Source organism: Pteropus medius, unplaced genomic scaffold (assembly GCF_902729225.1).
Source record: "Pteropus medius unplaced genomic scaffold, Ma_sr-lr_union100, whole genome shotgun sequence".
In the NCBI taxonomy this organism is placed as follows: Eukaryota; Metazoa; Chordata; class Mammalia; order Chiroptera; family Pteropodidae; genus Pteropus; species Pteropus medius.
Window position 1 is genome coordinate 34,984 of NW_024342411.1, and position 6,614 is coordinate 41,597.

A 6,614-nucleotide genomic window follows, 5' to 3' on the forward strand; every position below is an offset into this window, starting at 1 on the left:
ATAGAATGAGTGGAAAACCTAAAATGTGTCTCAGTCTAAACAATAACATTTACCTCCCTTTCTCTTTTCCTGCCTTTTTCATTTTTTTTCATTTTTATGAAAATCTCACAATTGTTTTGTCCTTGAATTGAATTTATTTAATTTTAAATATTTTATTAAATATATTGGGATGAAACTGATTAACAAAATCAAATAAGTTTCAAGTGTATCATTCAATAAAAAGTTATATATTTATTGCTTTGTGTGTTCACCAGAGTTAGATTTCCCTTCATCGCCAAATGTTTTCCCCCTTTTCTTCATATTTAAATGTTGTAGATTCTATTAAATATGAAAATGATAGGTTTCTTAGAAAATCTGTGACATAAATACATACAAGCAATGTTCTATCTTCTGTCCAGACCTATGAGTCATTGCTGGAAGGAATGACAGTCCAGGAAGGAAAACACTATGTGGAAGTCATGTTGCCTGTGCTCTGCTTCTGAGATCCAAGGAAGAGTCTATTCAGTATTTAATGGAGATTGCTTTTGTTCTCTGCCAAGCAAAGTATATGCTCTGGGGGTTCAGAAAGGAATTAGACTCAGTTGTCTCCCTCCAGGAATTCAGAACCTACCCTTGTAAGGACAAAATAACTGAAACTTTCCATATTGGTGCCCTCCCATCTGTTTGTCCCAACACTCCTGTTTGTCATGATGGTGAAAAAACAATACTCCTGACGATCCCTTCTCCATCCTCCATCTCCACAATTCTCAGCGGGCTGTTCTATCTCTGCTGGAGTGTGACCACTGTCTCTGTCCTGCCTGGCAAGCGATGATGATTCAAGCTCCTTCCCCAGGTCTGGCAGTGAAGAGGAGTTAGTCATGGGCCTCCTGATGCAGTGATTCTTAAGGGAGAGGATTCAGATGTGAGGCCCACTGGACTAAAATGGGAAACCTGAAAAACTGGAGAAACAACCCAATTATCTCTTCCTGCATGGCCTTAGGAGCTCAATGCACAGAGCTGACAATTAGCCAAATCGGTCCATGCTATCCCAAGCTCTGAGGACTTGCTGTTATTAATAGAAGAGGAAAAATGAAAGGGAATGTACTTTCAAAATTCCAGGCCCTACCTCTTCTCAGGAGGAAGCTCATCTGTATTCCTCATGTCCGCTTTCAAGTTGCAGGGATTTTATAAACTCAGACATTTTTTTTTCAGTTAAAAAAAAACAATGTGTAACTTGTATGTTTGCAAATTCACTGAATTCATTATTCCATGTAGGGATAATTGTGTTTTCTACACCAAGAATATACTATAAATTCTAAGTTCTTATTAAAGTTGTTATGTCTTAGGAGAACTTCCTATTTTTCCCTATGGTTCCGTTTTGGGGTTTTCAAATTTTATGTGTTAAAGATATATGATTTTTGTCATTTTGAATGACAGCCAAAGTTCTAATTTTTCCTGTAGAATTTATGTATATTGTTACAGTAGACTATCTATTTTGACATAACAAATTGACAATTTTCTTAAATCCTGTAGGGGGTTTCGCTGATGTCTGTATTCTCAATGTAAGAATGTAGTCATCTCACGTCTTGACTAGAAGAGACTCCAGTTTCAAAGTTCACTCACGTGGCTTTGGAAGGAATCAGTTCCTCATTTGCAGTTGGCCATAGGCATCCCTCAACATCTTACCATCTGAGCTTCTCCATTTGGCAGCTGATACATCACAGCTCTCTTCTAACAGAGAGAGCTGGTGAGAGAGTAGAAGAGGGCTGATAGCCGAAAGCCTGACTCAATTTACACATTGATGTCAGAGTGACATCTCAATATTTTTTTAAATTTTTTAATATAAAATCTATTGAGGTGACATTGGTTAATAAAATCATATAGGTTCAAGTGTACAATTCAATAATCTGTCGTGCGTATATTGCATTGTGTGTTCATCACCCAAAGTTAAATTTTCTTCTGTCACTATATATTTCACCCCCTTTACCTTTTGCTACCTCCTCCTGTCTCCCCTTTCCTTCTGGTAACCACTAAGATGTTGTCTTTGTCTATGAGTATTTGTTTGTTTGTCTTGTTCATTTGTTGCTTTCAGTCTTATATCCCACATATAAGTGAAATCAGATAGTTCTAAAATTTTCTGACTTATTTCACTTAACATGATAATCTCAAGGTCCTGTGTGGTATACCAGTAAGGTATACCTGGTTATTGCCCAATATTTTTTGACATTTTATTCATTGCATGTAAGTTACAAGGCCCAATCCACATGGACGTGGGTATATACAAAGGCATGTAGACAGGAGGCAGGGGATATTGAAAACATCTTAGAAGATGTCCACAGCAAAGGTCTCAATCTCCATCAATAATTTGGACTCTAGGCACAAAAGGCACTAGAGATGTCTCTCTGCTTTCCTGCATAGCCCCAAACATTCTCACATCACCACATTCTCAAAATAAGAAAGTCTTTACTAGAAAAGAACTGGCACAAGGAAGAACGTGCTCTGTTTAGGTATTTGTGCAGAACCCACAATGTTGTTTCTGACCACATCATGAAAAGGAAGTCTCCATGGTTTCTCTTATATCAATGGAGTCCTTTCATCTTTGCCAAGAGAAGCCACAGCCATTTCGGAATTAATTCAACAAGTGACTCTAGAGTCTTCTGAATTCTGCTCAACTAGTAAGAGTTTATCTCACTCCATTCTTATATTTTCTTTATAATCTTTGTATTTTAACTCTTGAAGTCTTTTTTTAAGTGCGGTTCTGGATTATGTGGTAAAACACAGTGGGATGTATGGGAATCGCGGTTTCGACAACATCTGTGTTTAATCTCTACAGTCTTCTTGAGTCAGATGTTTATGTCTGAGGAACTCAGAGAATGGTTTCTCAATAACTGATATGAAGAAAACATGACCAGTTACCCAGTTAAATCGGTTATGGGAATATTATGATAATATGTGTATGTACTTAAATGGCAGGGAAAATTTTTAAGGAGCCCAATGACCACATGGCAGGAGTATAGAGAAGAATTGAAAAAGAAGATATGAGTGTGATAAATTTTAGACTGCTTGGGCACAAGGAAAAACCTGATATTAAACTGAGCCAGATACTAGGTTCATTGTGAGTGAAGTTGGTATGTGATATAGCTTAGTGGTAAAAGGCAGAGTAGATTAAATGAGTTATAAGACAGCTTTTCAGAAATCCCAGACAGCTACCTCAGAAACTACATGTAGCATCTCTAGGAAAGATATATACATAGGTATCTGGGTTTGTAGGCAAAGAGAGAAGGAGGCCAAAGAAGCATGGTTACAACTTAGAATCCTAATGGAGTGGTTACTAGTGAAAGGAATGATTTCCTTTTTGCTGAGGACGTGGTTCTTTACTACCCCTGAGTAAAGAAAATGAAGATAGGGTTAAATTTATTCATAATGACTTGGGTGACTTGACGATCTACAGGGACAGTTAGAATCACACAGCCACGGGAAATATCATACCACTATTTTAAAAATCAGTTGTACACCCTTGATCCAGACATAGCATTACAATCCCCTTCTTATCCTGAGCTCACTTTGCATTCTTCCAATTTATTCCCCATTTTATGATTTACCAGTCAGGGTTCAATGAAGAAAAGAAACCTCACTAGTTATTTAATGAAGATAATTTCATATAGGTGTGGATAAATGGGTTTTGAAAGATAGAAGGCATGAAAAAAAAAAACCACGGTAACACAGTGTCATAACTGCAGTAAACGTTGATAAACTCACAGTCTAAGGAGTTAGGGAAAAGTTAGAGTGTATGCCCTTTACTGGCCCTTATTGGAAGAACCTAAAGAGAAACCAAGTGGAAAATCAGAGCAGCAGTTTAAATTCCCAGCACCCACCACAACATCACAACTTACAGTATAAAAGGGTAAGTTTGCAGCAGAAAACAATAGCTTAATATCCAGCACAGAGGGATCGCTGCAGAGTGTGGATAGAGAAGGTATGTGGGGAAAAAATGTATTAGCAGGAATATGAGGATAAAAACTGCCTTGACTGTGACTAATGCAAACTCTTTCGTATCTTCTCCTTTGTGAGCTCTGATCACTTTCAGATCTTTAGATAGGCAGAAAAGAACATATAAGTCATCTTTGAATAAAAGTTCTGACAAAATTCAGTATTCCTCATCTTGTCTGCATATTAGACCCACCTGGGGTGCTGTTAAATGCGTTCATAATATTTTCACTCTCTGGTCCAATGAAATCGTAATCTATAGTGATGGGACTCAGACATGAAGAATTTTAAAGCTTATCAGATGCTTTGAGTAGGAAGCCTAGATGGAGGACCAGTGACACACATTCTCTCACAAAATCTGAATCAATAGATTTAAACAAAGCCAAAGTTTTAGGGAAAATAGGCATGGATGGTGAAAATAATTGGGAATCATATATAGCTATGTATTCAAAAGAGAGTTGTCAATATCTACAGGATGCCTGGGCCATCGGCGACAAATACATAAGATTTCATAGTTGTAATTCAACTCAATTGTGCAGCGATTTTGACATACATAGGATCACAGAATAGTCCCTTAATCCCATCAAATATGTGCCAGAATAAGCAACTTTCTGATGTAATAGTTCAAAAGGAATGAAAACCATGAGATACAACAATTGTGTGCCCAAAGAGGCATATTTGCCAATTCCAGATGTTTGGTTTTGCAGTAATTTCTAATCTACTGACCACAGCATGGGGGGAAGTGAGTATTGAGACTAGGCTGTTCTGTTGAGGAGACTCTGCAGGGCTCTCTTGATGTCCCTGTTCCTCAGACTGTAGATGAAGGGATTCAGCATGGGGGTGACCATCGTATACACCACTGAGGCCACTGTACCTTCCTTCAAAGAAGGTGAGACAGTTGAACTGAGGTACACCCCAAGGCCTGTTCCATAAAATAAGCAAACAACTGACAGGTGAGAACCACAGGTGACGAAGGCTTTATACCTCCCACCTGATGATGGGACTCTCAGAATGGAGGAAACAATTTTATAGTAAGAGAAAATGATCCCTGAGAGTGGAACTCCACCAAAGATGACACCGATAACATAGATTAATAAGTTATTGGTGGAGGTATCATTACAGGCCAGCTTGAGGAGTTGAGCAGGGTCACAGAAGAAATGAGGAATTTCCACATTTGTGCAAAAGGAAAGTTGTGACATCAACAAGCAGTGCAGCTGAGAGTTCATAAGGCTGATCAAAAAGGACCCTAGAACCAGCAGGCTGCAGAGGCGGGGGTTCATGATGACCAGGTATTTCAGGGGGTAACAAATAGCTATAAACCGGTCATAAACCATCACAGTTAGAAGTGCATTGTCCAGACATCCAAAAACAATAAAAAAAGACAATTGAATCAGGCATCCGGCATAGGAGATGACTCCGCTGTGAGTTTGGATGTCTAAAATCATCTTGGGGATGGTGGTAGAAGTAAAACCAATGTCAGCCATGGAGAGAATGGAGAGGAAGAATTACATAGGGGTGTGGAGGTGGGAGTCAGAGCTGACATCCAGGATGATGAGCAGATTCCCCAGCATGGTGACCAGGTACATGGACAGGAAGAGCCCAAAAATTAGAGGCTGCAGTTCTGGATCATCTGAGAGTCCCAGGAGGAGAAATTTCAAGACACCTGTTATGTTCTGTGGGTCCACAAAGCACAGACACCTTTTGGAAAATAAACAAGCGTTGTATAAAGGAAACAAGCATACAAGTATCCATCAGTGAGTCTATATTTTGGATTTAAGCAATTCATATATAAAGTATTCATACTCAAAGACCATACTCCTTTAGTAGTATTTCTCGGTTATGACAAACATTCTTCTGAGAACCTTTTTCACATTGGATTTGCTCCATTAACTAATTACTACATGCACACTTTGGGAAAAAAATGAGCTAGAGAAATTAGAGGAGCAAGGTTATTTAGAGAACTAAAACTCCATAAACTTATTAACTTCTCAGTCCCCTCTTGTGAAGGAAAGCAAAGAAGTGAGAAATATCTTTCTCCCATAATAAAACAAAAAGTTCTTTATTAGTTTCTTTAATTATAAACACTAATGAGCTATCATCGTATTTTATTTTCTCCAAATGCAGTGCAATTAATTCTCTTGATTTGGACTATTTATATACATACTATAAGAGTTATGTAATAAATTGTCTGATTGCATTGTTGTGTGTGTGTGATATTAGACTATTAACAATTTTTAAACCACACCTCTCCCTCTTCCCATTTTGCCCAACATCTGGACTACCTGATAAGAAAGTCGGAGTTCTCCAGTTATAAAATACAAGAGCCATGGGCATGTAATGTACAGTGTGGTAACTATAACTAATAATATTATCTTTCATATTTGAAAGTTACTAAGACACTAGATCTTAAAAGTTCTTATTATGATAAAAAAATTGTAACTATGTACAGTGACAGATCTTATCTAGACTTGTGATGATCATTTTGTAATATAATCAAATATAAATCATTATGTCCTATACCTGAAAGTACTATAATGTTATATGTCAATTATATCTCAATTTTTGAAAAGGCTGGCTCCTTCTTCTTTTGGTGACAGTGAGAGTTTCCAACCTCGCATATGTATGAACTCTCACTCTGAATCCACAAT

General features: G+C 37.7%; 1 pseudogene; it reads right to left on the reverse strand.

Annotated features, from left to right (window-relative positions):
- Positions 1-4,708: 4,708 nt before the first annotated feature.
- LOC120600309 (olfactory receptor 18-like) lies at positions 4,709-5,645 on the reverse strand (annotated as a pseudogene).
- Positions 5,646-6,614: the final 969 nt, after the last annotated feature.